This window comes from Muscardinus avellanarius, assembly GCF_963383645.1.
Source record: "Muscardinus avellanarius genome assembly, chromosome: 5".
In the NCBI taxonomy this organism is placed as follows: domain Eukaryota; kingdom Metazoa; phylum Chordata; class Mammalia; order Rodentia; family Gliridae; genus Muscardinus; species Muscardinus avellanarius.
Genome location: NC_137790.1, coordinates 12,457,734 through 12,474,188, shown reverse-complemented (window position 1 = coordinate 12,474,188; position 16,455 = coordinate 12,457,734).

Sequence of the window (16,455 nt, the reverse complement as noted above, 5' to 3'; positions counted from 1 at the left end):
CTTCTACCTCCAGGCTACACTCCCAGACCTATTTTATATTTTTATTTGGAAACAGGGTCTCTTAAGCCACCGAGGCTGGCTTTGAACCTGCGCGATCCTCCTGTCTCCGCTTCCCAAGCGCGGGGATTACAAGCGTGCGCCACCACACCTGGCTTTATTCTTTATTTTGAAGCAGGGTTTCACTAAGTTGTGGAGGGCCTCATTAATAAGCTGAGTCCAGCCATGAACCTGCCATCATCCTGTCTCAGCCTCCAAAGTACTAGGATTATAAGCTTGCGCCACCATGCCCAAAGGAAGACTTTTTTTTTTTAGCTAACTATCTGACCCAAATGTTAATGCTCATCTAAGCTTACTGTTTATTTTTCTCTTTCTATTTTTCTAATAAATAGTTTTATAGTAAGCACTATAAAACCTATTATATAAGTAGGCAATAAATATATTACTGTTAAAAGATATAAACAGCAAAGAAAACAATTAATAGGTGCCTTGAGAGATCCTAGTTTTCTTTGTTTTCGATCACAACAGGAAAAAGATATGATACATATCTCTTTTATTTTATTGTCATTTAGCATTAGAGAGTAACAGAAAAATAGAGTCAGATATTTTAAAATAGAAACAAGAAGCTCAGATTTCGCGGAGATAATTATCAATTTGCCTGAGATGAGTTTTTCTATTTAGAGACTAAATAAGAAGACCATTTCATTCTTTGCTCACTGCGCCGAAAACCTTTCCTTTTAAAGGCAGAATCTCAGTCAAAAGCAGTTCATATGCTTGGAAGCCTAAAAAAGGGTTTCACAGCCACCAACACCGAAACGTACATTATGTTCAGGGAATTCAAAAGCGACACAGAGGTGACCCTGATAGTGGCTCTTCAAACTGTCTCGAAACTTTCCTGCCATGCAGCAGGAATTCCAAAGCTATTAAAACTGTCTATCAAACTAGACATGTTAAAAAAAAAAAAAGAGCAAAGAAATGACTTACATCTCGGAGATCCACGGCGGGCCCTCGCCTCTGCGCTCTGCAGACCTCTGCCTGGCCACCAGTCCTTCAGCCTGGCGTGACAGATGGTGCGATCCGCAGCCAGGGCGGAATGCGTGGCCTCCACTTGCTGTTCTGTTCCGTTTTCAGAGGGCCAGCGGCCTGGTCATTTCCATGGCAACCAGGAGGAAGCCGCTGGCCTACCAGTTTCATTAACTGCGCAGCAGGAGAGAACCTGCCTCAGACACTGCTGGCCACTCTTTGGGAGTTCTGAACTGGGAAGTTTCCAGAAGAAACGGAGGAGACCGCTGCTTGTATGCCTATGCTGACCCCAAAGGACTGACACAAATGGAAGAAATTCTACTTTAGCAGGAAATTGAATGGATTAAAAGTAGACTACGGAGACTCCTTGAAGCTTAACTTCCATCGCTCTCTGCCCTCATTTTGGCCCGATGAATTGTTACTGATGGTAAGCGCCTGCACTCTATAAAAGCCATCCCATTGTGGTTGTTCCAAAGAGAAAACGGATGCTTTCAACTTCAAAGATGTAGTCAGGTTCCCCCTTCAACCTTTTTTAGCCCCCCCCCCCGGAACTTGCAACTGTTAGAAGTCACAAAACAAATAAATAGGTAAGGAATGTTCTATGCATTAACTGGTGGCTTGGTTCATTTGAGCTGCTCCAGCAAAACACGACTGAGCAACAAATTTATTTCTCACCATTCTGGAGGCTGGTCCAAGATCTGGGTGCGGGCAGATTCGCTGTCTGGATCACTCCCCCGCCCAGAGACATCGCCTTCTAGCTTCCTCACATGATGGGAAGGTGACAACTCTGGTCTCTGCAGCTTCTTCTAAGAGCACTAATCTCCCTCGGGAGGATTCCACCCTTGAGACCTAATCACCTTCTGGTCTCTGCCCCCAAAATCCTACATTGAAGATTTGGTTTCAACATGTGAATTTTGGGGAGACACAGACATCTAATCTCTAGCAACTGATGAGGGCTTGCTAAATATTTGAGAAATCAGATAGCGGTGATGGAGTGTACTTTCACTACCCTATATTTGAAAGAAGAGCACCCACTAGGGAAATTCATCCATTCATCCATTCATTCATTCATCCATTCATTCATTCACCTAGTGAATCCTTACCACACACAAGCACTGTGCAAAGAGATGTAAGAGACCTAGAAATAAAGTTGAGTCATGTCTTCAAGAAAGTTATACAATAGTAGGGGCAATTATTATTATTATTATTATTATTATTATTAGTGGTACTGTGGTTCCTGGAAACCCTTATACCTCTGGACTACACTCCCAGACACCTATTTTTTCTATTTTTATTTGGAAACAGGCTCTCTTAAGCCAGCGAGGCTGGTTTCAAACCTGCACTATCCTCCTGTCTCCGCCTCCCAAGCACGGGGATTACAAGCGTGCGCCACCACGCCTGGCATATTTTTTAATTTTATATATTTTTTGTGGTACTGACTGGGGATGGAACCCAGGAATATTCTACCTCTGAGCTATATTCTCAGCCCTATTTTTTATTATTTATTTTTGAAACAGGTCTCACTAAATTGCACAGGGCCTCACTAAGTAGCTGAGGCTGGCCTTGAACCATGATCTCACTGTCTCAGCTCCCGAATGCTGAGATTACAAGTGTGCACCAACATGCCTGGCTAGTGGGGGCAATTATATACATTGCCTGTGGGAGATGTGTGAAGGAAGCTATGAATACAACACATGGATGACCCAGAGAAGGTGTGGCTACATTTTGCCAGGGAGGTTGGAGAAGTCTTTTGGAGAGGTAATATTTGATCTGGGCTTTAAGGAATAGATAAGATTTGAGTGGGTTGGATACAGTGGGAAGGGTAGTAGCACTTTATGGAGAGATTCTTTGACTGGTGAGAGATAAAAGCTAATGGAAAAATCCTTCCTCCTTTGCTGACCCAAATGATTTCGATACATGTGGCCTCTCAGGTGGCCCAGGAGATCAAAGAACTCAAGCAATTAAGAAAATCACTGTAGCAAAGATTTGGAGATGAGAGAGTCCAGGCCTCACTGGCTAGTTTGAAAGTCAGAGAATCGTGGTCAGAATAAAGGGCAATTGAGATAAGAGAGTCTGCTACCCTTGGTGTTTAGTTTCAGCAAAACAAACATATAAATTTTACCATAGGAGACTAATGAATCATGGACCTTGGTTCAAATCTTGTTTCTGCTAACTTTTATCACATCACTTAAACTTTATGCACCTAAGTTTTCTTACATATAAAGTGGGGGTGAAAGAGTTTTGTTGAAAGGTGGAGGCAAGGACTCCGTGAAGTAACATGTGGCCCGACGGTCCAGGCCGCTGCGCCTGGTGGGGGTGGCTTTCTGATCCACTTGCTTCCTGGTCATGGCAGGTGCAGAATACCCTGGAGCTGAGGACTGGCGCTGGTTTCTCATTGGAGAGCACGGCCTCTCAATTCAGCAACTTCCTGATTTTGGAAGAGGCAACAGTTCCCATGATGACCTGATTCTAGGGTGACTTTCTCTCTCTCTCTTTCTCTCCCTTCCTCCCTCCCTCCCTTTCCCTCTCCCTCGCCCTCTCCATTCTCCTTCCTTCCTCCCTCCCTTTCTTTCTTTCTACTGAGGATTGAATTCAGGGCCATCCTAACCACAAGCTAAACCCCTAGCCCTTCCTTTTATTTTTTATTTTGAATCAGGGTTTCACCAAGTTGCTGAGAGTAGCTTTGAACCTCAGATCCTCCTGTCTCAGCCTCCCAGGTACTGGGGTTATAGGCATGTACCACCACACCCAGCTAAAAGTCCATCTTTTTTTAGTTGCTCCAATAATTATACATGTGTTTTAAGAAATTCCTAGTTGGCTTAAGCCAGCTAAAGTAGACTTTGGTGTCTGCAACCAAGAACCCAGAATGACAGACACACCAGTGACCAGCCTTGGCCAATCCAAAATAAGTGGAAGTTTGCTGGTGCTGTCTCACTGACTTCTGTATGAGAAGGACTAAGATATGAAACAAAGTTATTAGCATAAACTAGGCACACATGCAGACATTCAGTAATGGTAGCCATTGTTAATACTCTAGTATTACTAACAATACTATTATTAGTAATACTAGAGTATTCTAGTATTCTAGTAATACTAACAGGGGGCCTTCCAGGACCCCTGTTGAGTGAAGCCTGACCTGAAAATAAAGACTGAAGAGACAGGTACCTCCCTGGAAACATAAAGAAAGAACAAAAAACTGCTGAGAAATATGGCTGGGCCTTGTGTGTGCATGTTAAACATTTACTACGGCTTTTCTATCTCCCTATCATCTGGAAAAATTCACTTCCATTTGTTCATTGTGTTGACCAGGTTCACATATTCTAAATTGATTTAGCAAAAATGAGTGTCAGGAAGACTAATCAAACCAAACCTGCATGGCCGGCATCGGAGCCTTCCGTGAGGCAAGACTGTTACTGAGGCCTCTGAGGCCAGGATCGGAGCCTGCCGAGGGGTTAGACTAGTGCTGGGGCCAGCGAGGCTGGCATCAGAGCCTGCTGTGAGGCAAGGCTGGTGCTGGGGCCTCTGAGGCTGGGATCGGAGCCTGCCAAGGGGTTAGGCCGGTGCCAGGGCCAGCGTGGCCAGGATCGGAGCTCACCATGAGGCAAGGCCGGTGCTGGGGCCTCCGAGGCCAGGATAAGAGCCTGCCGAGGGGTTAGGCTGGTGCCGGAGCCAATGGCTGGCATCGGAGCCTGCCATGAGGCAAGGCCGGTGCTGGGGCCTCCGAGGCTGGGATCGGAGCCTGCCTAGGGGTTAGGCCGGTGCCGGGGCCAGCAAGGCCGGGATCGGAGCTCACCATGAGGCAAGGCCGGTGCTGGGGCCTCTGAGGCCGGGATTGGAGCCTGCCGAGGGGTTAGGCCGATGCCGGGGTCAATGGCCGGCATCGTAGCCTGACAGGAGGCAAGGCCGCTACTGGGGCCTCTGAAGCTGGGATCGGAGCCTGCCGAGGGGTTAGACCGGTGCTGGGGCCAGTGAGGCCGGCATCAGAGCCTTCCGTGAGGCAAGGCTGCTACTGGGGCCTCCGAGGCCGGGGTTGGAGCCAGCTGAGGGGTTAGGCTGGTGTCGGGGCCAGGGAGACCAGAATTGGGGCCTCCCATGAGGCAAGGCCTCTGCTTGAGCCAGCGAGATCTGGATCAGTCCACTGGGTAGCCAGGCCACTACTGGGGCCGTCAAGTGTGGGATCAGTACTTGCAACGCGGCATGCACAGAGAAATATCTCAGAAAATAAAAATCAGATGCTTCCCCTAATCAGCAAAAACTAGGAGGAAAGGGGCAACAGGAAGAGGTCAAGCTATAGAAAGGGCCCTATAGTGAAGCAACTAAGGTGACCAATCAGAGGGTATGGAATAGGGGAGGATGGAGCCTCTTTAAAAGGCAGGAGGTACATAAACAAATGTATCAAAGTAAATCACCAAACAAGCATGGGATCGAGGGAGGGGGAGGGAATAGGATGGGGGCTGGATGAGGGCTAATTGGATGATGTGTGCTTGTATATCCTCTCAAGTCTTTTACTCCAATGTGATATATGATTACAATGCACCAATTAAAAAATAAAAAGACAAAAAAAACACAAAACACAAAACACACCTGCACCATCCGCCTTGTTCCCTGTGGCGAACAAGTGTTTGTTCAGGACTAGACTGAAATCTAGATCTGTCCTTGGCTTATTTTGTTTTCTTTCTTCTCATTTTTTTAAAAATCACAAAAGCAATGCAGGCTCCTTTATAGCACACCCAAGTTCCATCCAGCATATTAAGTAAAAGTGAACGTCAACATCCACCTCTCCAACATACCTTGCAGAAACAACCTTTGATAAGTCTGCACCAAAGCAAATCGCTTTGTTTTCAAACTTTAGCTGCTGCTTCACTTGTGAGTCACCATGCTGGTTCCCTACGAGCTTTCATCATAAGCCCTCACATTTCAGTTCCCAACACCCAGTCTCCCTGTCTTCTCATCTGGAATCTCTGCTCCACCCATTCACTGCCTCCAAATCATTACTGGGATAATCTATTACTGCTTCCTCCTGGCAGCTTTGGGAGCCATCCCACGTCTTCCCTTTCTTCCCTGCTTTCTAGACTCCCACTTTTGAGGTACAGGCACTCATGCAAAAAATGAAAAGAACTTAAGGCTCCTACTGCTCAGTTTCAGACGAACCCCTGACACGATCCCACTCTTATTTCAGGCAGCCCCTGCCCAGTGGCTTTGATGATAATTCTCCATTTGAACCCAATACACACTCTGATCACAGCATCCCTATTCCTGTAAGAAGACCTTGCATCTGAAAGGAGCCAGGAACCTGCTCTGGATTTTCTTACCAAACTGTTCACCCCGTGTACTTCTCCTTCAACCATGAACATCTTGGATCAGGTGACTCCTGTATACCATTTCTGATCCTTTCAGCCACACTTGTCTTTTATTCCAACCAGCACTAGAATAGCGGGTCTGAGCCGCTGCACATAGGGCAACCTGCAAATATGTCTCGTCTCCCATATTAAGGCTTCTTGTTCTTCTTGGAACCCCAAAGGCACGGTTGGAATCATCATATGTGCAATCCAGAAGTGAAGGGGGTGTATGTCTCAGTGGAATGGTCCTTCCATCAACGGGTATTCAGGCTGGGGGCTAAATGCCTCTTCCTTTCCCAACCCAGACAGGAAGTGCTGAGATGGGTGTCATACGTGCTCCCACGGGGTCCATGGGATCAGGCAACTCAAAAGATGGACCTCATGTTGTCTCACCATTTCACTCCCCTTCTCTCCTGACTTTTGTGATAGCTCCCAAAAAGTACTTGCATGAATATGTAGTTAATTATTGTTTCTGATGTTCTGTTCCCGGAGGAAAGCAGGCTAAAACACACCATTTATTTATTCCAGCTTCCAAAGTAAGTTCTCCCTCCAGCAAGCTAAAAGCCAGCCCTCGCCAATAGTTTTTCTTCTTTAATGACAGCTTCACTGCTTCCAGTAAGTAGAATATTGATTGTTTTAAAGAATGTACCTAAAGAACTTCAAAAATACCACCTTGGAGTAGATCTCCTATATAATTATCTCCATTAAATACAAATATCTCCATCCTTTTGGCAATGCCAAAAGCATCAAAGTGATACCATCAGTCCCTATGTGGTTTTCTGAAGCACCAAGGTAGTTTGCCAGCATATAACACTTTAATATCAACATTATCCAGGAGTTTACCTGGATCCACAAAGCAACAGAGTCCCTCTGGCTTCATGATAGCTACAGCATATCTAGCAATGAGTTATTCTAGAGAATAACAAAGGCATGATATGCTACAGATGTTGGGCAGCTGGCTAGCCTCGCTCTCCAAGTAAGTGACTCACTGCCGTACAGCACTTTCTCAGCCGATGTGATTCCAATGTGTGTCTTGGCAAAATTTTCAAATGACTACGTGTCTTGGACCATGAATGTCAATGACAAATGGTAAGAACCAGTAAGAACCATGAATATTAAAGCCATGAATGCCAAGCATCTAATGTCCTTTCTATCTCTTAATATCTTCTGTCTGGACTTTGGCTTTCAGAAGTGGACAACTCCTCATCCCGAAACAAATACCCCTCTGCTGGACTCTGAAGTGTTGCTCAGTTGTCCTGCCTTCACACTGGGCTACCGCAACTTCACTCCCAGTGTCACCCATGACCTACTTTTCTAATAGAGGGACTGTTTCTAAGCTTCAATCTACTTTTCCTCTCAGTGGCACTTGATTATTATCCCACTTTTCCTTGTTCCCCCATTGACACCCATGAGTCTTTGTTTTTGGTGGGGTGGGGGAGGGCTCTTATTTTGTTGATCACACTCTCTCTCCTTTTGGCTCTTTTTTCTCCTTCCTTTGGGCACTACCTAAAGTGCAGTAATTGACCCTGATTTTCATGAGTTCTAGCCCTTTGTTTCAGTTATACAAAGGCCACTCCCACTTGAAGAACAAACTCAACACAGACTCTTAGAAATAGACAGGCGGTGTCCTTGACCCTTGGCAGTGGGTCTTTGGCTTGAGTGCATCTGGGGATGAAGGGCTTACCCCTTTACATGCAGCCTTTTCATTTCTGGAGAGCTTTACCATGTAAATAATTTCTTATGTATGGCTGAATCTATCTCCTCGTAATTTTGAGGCAAAGACCGTTTTTCTGCCCTTCAAAGTAATAATGAAAAAGCTTTTTCCTCTTTTCCCCTTCCATTTATCCTCCTTCCCTCCCTCCCTCCCTCCCTCCCTTTTCTCCTTCCTTCCTTCCTTCCTTCCTTTACTGGGAATTGAACCCATGGGCATTCTACCTCTGAATTACACCCCCATACCCATGTTTACTATTTTTATTTTGTAACAGGGTCTTGCTAAATTTCTGAGAGCTTTGCTGAATAGCTCAGGCTGGCCTCAAATCTGAGATTCTTCTGTCTCAGCCCCCCCTGCCTGATTACAGGCATGTACCATCATGCCCAGCCTGTTCCTCTTCTTTCCAGTGGCCCCTAGCAATACTCACTTGGCCCACATTAAACTTCTTTTAGTCACTCCAAGCCCAAGTCCCAGAAGTATTTTGATTCTTCTCTTTTTCTTTTTCCATGAAATCATAGAATCATGAATGTCAATAGGGCCAAGGGAAGGCTGGCTAATAAGTATCACCGAGAGGGAAAGTCGTAAAGGTTTAGAAAGGTTAAAACCAATGTAGAAACCTATCTACATAGGTTACGCTGGGGAGTGAATTTCCCGTACTTCTGTGTGATGACAGAGGGACTGTAACTCATCAAGCATGCCAGTCTTATTTTGAAAATTCTTCTGTGTAAGGAGGAATTAAGCATGTTTAAGGTGGAAGAAGAAATATTGTAAAAATAATCACATGTCAAATTAATTTATAGAGCTAAATAAAGATTTTTAAAATTTCCATTAGATTTTTTAAAAGCCATTAATACAAATATTCTGAGGTTCAACTGGAAGAAAAAAAAGAATATTCCAAAGATAAATAGTGATAGGATGAGATTAGTCAAATGAGTTATTAACTCAAAGAATCATATTAAAATAATGTGATCCAGAGCCAGGCATGGTGGCACAAGTTTGTAATCCCAATACTTGAGAGGCTGAGACAAGAGGATCACAGGTTCAAGGCCAGTGCATGGCAACCTAGCAGGACTTTGTTTCAAAGTAAAAAATACAATACGGTTGGGAGTATAGCTTAAAGGTAGAACACCCCTTGCTTCAGTCCCCAGTACCACACACACATACACACAGAGTCACGATATTGTGTGGTCCTGACATAGACACAGATGGACAAGTCAATGGGACAGTATAAACGACCCAGTAGTACAGTCATTTCTTTCTTTCTATTTTTTAAATTTTTATTTATTTATTATTTTTGCGGTACTTGGGATGGGACTCAGGGGCATTCTACCTCTGAGCCACATCCCCAGCCCTATCTTTTTTTTTTTTATTTTGAAAGAGTCTCACTGAGTTGTGAAGGGCCTCACTAAGTAGCTGCAGCTGTCCGCAAACCGTGATCCTCCTGTTTCAGCTTCCCAAATGCTGGAATTACAAGCGTGCGCCACAACGCCCAGCTAAACATTTTAGTTTTAAAAGAAAGCCATACATAATAATGGGGGAGATTAAGGACCCAGCAATGGTTCTGGAGTCATTGGTTATAAATTTGGAGAAAAATTCAAACATAGATTATCACTATATATTGAATTAAATCCATATGGGATTAATGAACGAGACAATGAAACCATAGAAAAATAAGAAAACTGGCTAAATAGTGATGCTCTGGAACACTGAGAAACTTTTATGGTAAGGAGTAATTGATAGTGCAGCCACTTTAAAGAACAGCCTGGCAGTGCCTCAAAAAGTTAAACACAGTGTTGTCACATGACAATTCTACTGTGAAGTCAACCCCAAAAGGAGATGACACCACATAATCACGAAAAGACCTGCAAATGAACGTTCATCTCGGTATTATTCATAATACTCCCCAAATGGAGACAACCTATGAGTATATAAAGAAAATGTGATATAGCCGCATAATGAGGTGTTATTCGGCAATGGTAAAGAAGGATGTACTAGCTGGGCATGGTGGCACACAGCTGTAATCCCAGTACTTGGAGGCTGAGATAGGAGCACGGCAGTTTCAAAGACAGACTCAGCAATGTAGTGAGATTCCCAGCAACCTAGTGAGACTTAGTTTCAAAACAAAATGTGGATGATGATGATGATGTAGAATGCCCCTGTTTTCAATACCTGGTATATCACACACACACACACACACACACACACACACACACACACCATACTGCAACACAGATAATCCTTGAAAACACTAAATGAAGCTGTCCAGAAGCACCACACACACGGTATGATTTCATTTATATAAAACATCCAGCGCAGGCAAATCCACAGAGGCAAGAAGTAGACCGGCGGTTTCCTGGGCCTGCCGGTTGGAGTGGGATGGGGAGCGACTGCTAGCGGGTGTGAGGTTTCTCTTTGGGGTAACGAGAAGGCTGTAGAATTGATGTTGGTAATGGCCACACAATCCTGTGAGTGTATAAGAACTCTCAATTTTGCACTTTGAATGATTCAATTGTATGGTATGTAAATTTTATCTTAACAAAGCTGCTGAAGGAAGCGAATGGAAGAGTCGGGATGGAAATGGATTAATCAGGTTCTCCAGAGAAATAGAGCCCATCGACTACATAGATATACAGAATGGAGGTTATTCTGAGGGGTCAGCTCATCATATTGTGGAGACTGAGGAGTCCTACCATGTGCCAGCTAAAAATGGGGGCCCAGGAAAACTGGTGATGCAGTTCCAGCCTAATTCTGGAGGCCTAAGAACCAGGAGCACCCATGGAAAAAAGTCTAGGTCCACAGCCCGAGAACTAGGGGGGCTGATGTCTGAGGGCAAGAAAAGGTGGATGTCTGCTACATTTTGGAACTGAAATACTCCCCTGAGGCCCATGTGTCAAAGGCTTAGTCCCCAGGTGGGTGCTGTTGGAAGGTGGCCGAGACGTAAGAGGTGGGGCCTGCGGGTCATTGGGGTGTAGGCCCTTGAGGAGGACTGTGGGACTCTGCCCCTTCCTCTTTCTCTTTTTTTACTCTCTGGCTGATCATGAGCAGAGCAGCTTTGCTCTGTCACACACCAGGTTGTGTTGCCTCAAAGCAATCGGGCCAACCTACCATGGACTGATGCCTCTAAAATGCTGAGCAAAACACAATTGTTTTCTCTCTATGTTGATTGTCTCAGGTGTTTGCTGCAGTGATGGAAAGTGACTAACACAATGCCCGAGCTCAAGTAGAGAGAGCAAACTTGCCCTGCCTTCACGGCGATTAGCTTACTAATGATCCCAATTAGGCGAAGAACCCAGTGTGCCAAATATATACACGAGAGAGGGGAGACTCAGAAAACCTGGGAAATGAATTGGGCCAGATATTTAAACCACCAGTGGAATGGGGTAGGTAAATTTATACAGCCAGATGATGAGCCAGCAACTAGGAAGTCACTGGCCTCAGATCTTGAATCCTCACCAAAACTGCATTCAGCTAAGCGCGGTACATTCCAGGGTATCAGCCAAATAATGGAGAGTTGGCCCAGATGACTCTGAGGTGAGCAGTTAACGGAGAGATCCTTGGCCCAGATGACTAGGAGGAGCACAGTATACACCGGAGCTCCATCTTCCAGAGATGATACTTGTAGAACCCGACAGGGTGCTCCAACTTAGTGCCACCCCGCACTGACGCCCCGCACTTTGTTACTCTTGTATCTCATGTATTCATATCCCACTTCTGAATATTTGCCAACGTACCTAGATCAGGAGCATCCTCTCAGATTCTGCTTCAGAACACAGCCTAGCAGGCAACTTCCATACATCAACTGGCCCCTGGATTTCTGAGCAAATGTGCCACCTACAGGTGATACTCAATTCTCACAGAATCACACTTTAAACACTGCTGCCCCCCAGTGGCTTCTGGGCAGCACTTACCAAACTACGTGGAAGCCAAGGCTCACATCCTTTTATTGCTACTAGAAGTTTCAACTGTTAACAAAAAACTAATGCCAATTAGAGGTGCTGCCCATTAATGAGTAAGAAACTGCTCTGCTGTAAGTCAGACGTTGATATGATACAAAACCCAGCTTCTTGTCTTGCTGAGAGAGAGCCTGCTGGCCAAGAGGCGGCTAGAAAGGCCGATTCATTCCTTATCCATCCTTCTCCTAATTCTGACTGCATATTTACAACGTGTGGTCTCCAGATCAGAGATTTGGTGTTCTGTTATAATTGTCTAAAGTTTGTTGAGAAAGAAAATAGCAAACCTCAGACCTGTCAGATGATTAAACTACCGTGAATGATTCACCCCAAATCATATATATGTCATATATATGATATATGATATATATGATATATATAGTCATTCTACCTCCAAGCTACACCCCAGCCCTATTTTTTATTATTTTATTTTTGAAACAGAGTCTCACTGTGTTGCAAAGGGCTGCATTAAGTAGTAACTGAGGCTGTCCACAAACTGTGATCCTCCTGTCTCAGCCTCCTAAATGCTGGGATTACAAGCGTGCGCCACCACACCCGATATATATATATATATAGTGTGTGGGGGGGTGTCTGGGGATGGAACACAGGGGCATTCGACCTCCGAACCACACCCCCAGTCCTATTTTTTATTCTTTATTTTGAAGCCGGGTCTCACTGAGTTGCAGAGGGCCTCACTAAGTAGCTGAGGCTGTCCATGAACTGCGATCCTCCAGTCTCTGCCTCTCGAATGCTGGTATTACAAGCATGTACCACCACGCCTGGCTTCAAAATAATATTTTTATAAGCTTATGGAACACTACTGGGTTTAAGTGGTTAAAGAGCTACAGTGATATTGCTGTTTGATTAGTCAGAATTCAAATTTAGGGTTGTGGGTCATAGGATTTTTAAAAAACCTATTCTCTAGTATTTGAAATACCACTTTGCAGAAACCAAGAAATGCTGCAAATGTGTTAAACTGGCTGATAAAATTAGTATGACAATTTCTAAGGAAAATCATGGTATAATAGCAACATTACTGTAGAAAAACTATCCCATATTATGGCAAATCTCACAAAATACTATATGCATAATATATTATTTGTTGTGGTAGGTGATTAATAATTCTGTACATAACAGTTTTTCAGTGCTTGAAAAATTTGAAGCAAAAATACTACAGAATTAAAAGACTGTTAACAAATGAAGTAGAAGTCTTGGTGGTGCATACTTGTAATCCTAATACTTGGGACTCTGAGATAGGAGGGTCACAAGTTCTAGGACAGCCTTAGTAACTTAGTAAGACCTTGTTTCAAAGAAAGGGGAGGAGACTGGGCTGTAGCTTGGAGGTAGAATAGCCCTGGGTTCAATACCAGTATCAACAAAACAAAACAACAAAATAAAAATCAAAGTGCATGAATACTTGAAAAACATGAGCAATAAAAGAACTTTGCTGTGAAGTATCTTGGACCTTCAAGAAGACTTTCGTTGTTTCTGATAATGCCTTCAAATTTCATCATCCTGTCTTATCTTTGTGGCCTCAAGATGAGAGGTTCTGTCCCCTTCATCACCTGGTTTTTACTGGCCACCCACGATGTTCCTGCATCTTGCTTTTCCAAATGTGAGGGGGTCAGTGGGGGAGATACACAGATGATGGTGGAAGAGGATCATTCAACTTGTTTACACACATTTGGCTTTTGATATGAGTGGCCCATGAACTCTTAATTTGTCCTTACTTGACTAGTTTTTCTGATACATTTTTTGCTTCTTTGACACCATCCAATATTAAATATCCCTTTCTTTACTTGCTAGAATTTCTGAACTTCCTTAGGTGTTCATCAGCTGGAGAGTACTTGTCCCTTGTAACTAGGTGCACTCACTTCTACAGTAACAATGACAAAAGCAGCTACTACTGCCGAGCAAACAAAACCATACACGCCACTTACTATATGTCGGGCAGTATTTAAAACAACTTTATGCATATTATTTACTTAATTCTCTCCATAACCTATACTATCATTATCCTTATTTTTCAACATGGGAACTAAAAAAGAGGGAGTAACTTACCCAAATGTGCACAGTGTATCATAGAACCGGTATTGGGCCCCAGGAGATTTGCCTTTGTCCTTCTCTACTCTGAAGTCATAAAGATGGTTCTTATCTTTTCTTCCCAAAGTTTTGATTTTCATATTTGATTTTTAGCATAGCTATAATTAACTGAGTGTGTTGTGACATGAGTAATATGAATAATCTCCTACTGATTGATAAGCAAATACAACATTTGATATTTTGAATATGAGTAATCTCCCATTCATTGATAGGCAAATATAAAATTTCTGTATATGTATGAGATTATTTCGCAGCCCTCTATACTGTTGGTATGGGCTATATGTTTGGGTTCCTCCAGAATTCATACAGTGGAATCTTACCCCCAAAGTGATGATTTAGGAGCTGGGACTGCTGGGTGGTGATGAGCTCAGGAGATGGGAGCCCTCAGGAATGGATTAAGTGCCATTTATGGGAGCTGCAGAGGCATTGTGGTGGCACACAACTGTAACCCCTGTACTTGGGAGAATCACAGGTTCAAGGCCAGCCTCAGCAACTTAGCGAGACCGTTAGCAACTTAGTGGGACCCTGTTTTAAAAACAACAATCAAAACTAGGGCTGGGGCTGGCTGTGTAGCTCAGAGATGGAATGCCTTTGGGTTCAGTCCCCAGTACCACAAAAAAGTAATTATTTTTTCTGAAGCTTGCTTTCTCAAGGCCATTGGGGCACATCTGATAATGGTCATCATTCACAATTTGACTGTCATAAAGTCTCTCCCCCCCCCACCTGGGAATTTAACTCAGAGTCAGTCATTCTACCTCTGAATGTCACCCCCAGCCCTTTTTATTTATTTTTATTTTGAAGGACGTTCTCATTAAGTTGTTGGAGGTCTCTCTAAATTGCTGAGACTGGCCTTGAGCTTGTGATTCTCCTGTCTCAACCTTCCAAGTACTGGAATTACAGGTGTGTGCCATCATGTCTGACTGCCTGTCATAAACCTTAATGCTTTACTTTCTCAAATTCCGGGTCCTCATCTCATCTCTATTTGGATAATAATAATAATAATAATAATGATAATTAAACAATAATAATTATAATAATAGTTATTATTTTGCGGTACTGGGGATGGAACTCAGGGCATTCTACCTCTGAGCGACACTGCCAGCCCTATTTTTTATCCTTTATTTTGAAAGAGAGTCTCACTGAGTTGCAAAGGGCCGCACTAAATAGCTGAGGCTGTCCACGAATTCCTGTCTCGGCCTCCCCAATGCTGGGATTACAAGCGTGCGCCACCACGCCCAGCTTAGATAACGATTTCTTGATGGCTTACATTAAAAAAAAAAAAAAGCCAAATGAACGTGCACCAGGAAGGTTTGCTAACATGAGCTTCTGGTCTTCAGCTATATGAGTTCACGAGGCGAGATTAGGTGACAGAGGAGTTACACAAACGCGAAGGAAGCACCGGTTGTAATGAGGGAAAAGGCAAACTGACCCCAAACTCAGGGTCCCTCTTTCACCTCTCATTTCCCTGTCTAGCTCAGGTTTTTGGAAACTCCCACAGGAAAGCGGATGCCCCAATTATGTTTCCTTCAATTCGCCGAAGTACAGCTTTTAAAATAGAAAGATAATAAAAGCGTTTCCTAGGAAAATTTAAACGTAATTCAGCTTCAATGAGAAACGCTGAGCCTGTTACACCCCCGTAGCGTTGCTTCTGCCTCCACTAGATGGCGGTGCTGCCCTGCAAGTCAAGCCCAAGCCAAGGGCTCCCTGCCATGGCAGCCAACGTCCGCTAGGGGGAGCGCAAGGCCCAGCAGCTGCTTCCCCTCTGGAAGCCAAAGCGGGAGTGAGTGGTTCCAGAGTCTGTCTACTTGGAGGAAGGTGCGCGGGGTCCCAGGAAGCTTGCGACTAGGTTGTGGCTAGGAAAAGGAAGAGAGTGCACGAGTGCAGGCTTACCTACTTACAGCACATGCGTCCGTGAAGAACTCAGGAAGCAGGCGCCGTTCTCTGTATCTTTAGACCTAACTTTGGATCTGGGAATGGAGGGCTTTTTCCTTTTCTCTTCATCCAAAAGTCTTGAAAAAGTCCGAATTATAGTAAGCATTGTTTTTTGTTTTTTGTTTTAGAATTGAGTAAGACCCAGCTTGGAGGCAAGGCTTACTTCCTTATGTCATTGTGCCTCCTACTAGAAAAACAAAACAAAAACTCAGCACATTTCTATTAGCATTGCCACTTTTCATCCATAGATTTTAATGGGGAGAATTTACACTCAAAACATTGTACTAGTTCCTTGGTGGGTACAAAGAAGTTCCTGGCATTTACTGAAGAAATACTGTTATAATGTTGTATAATCATATCAACTCATCAAAATGATACCTCCAGCACCCTATGAAGAGGT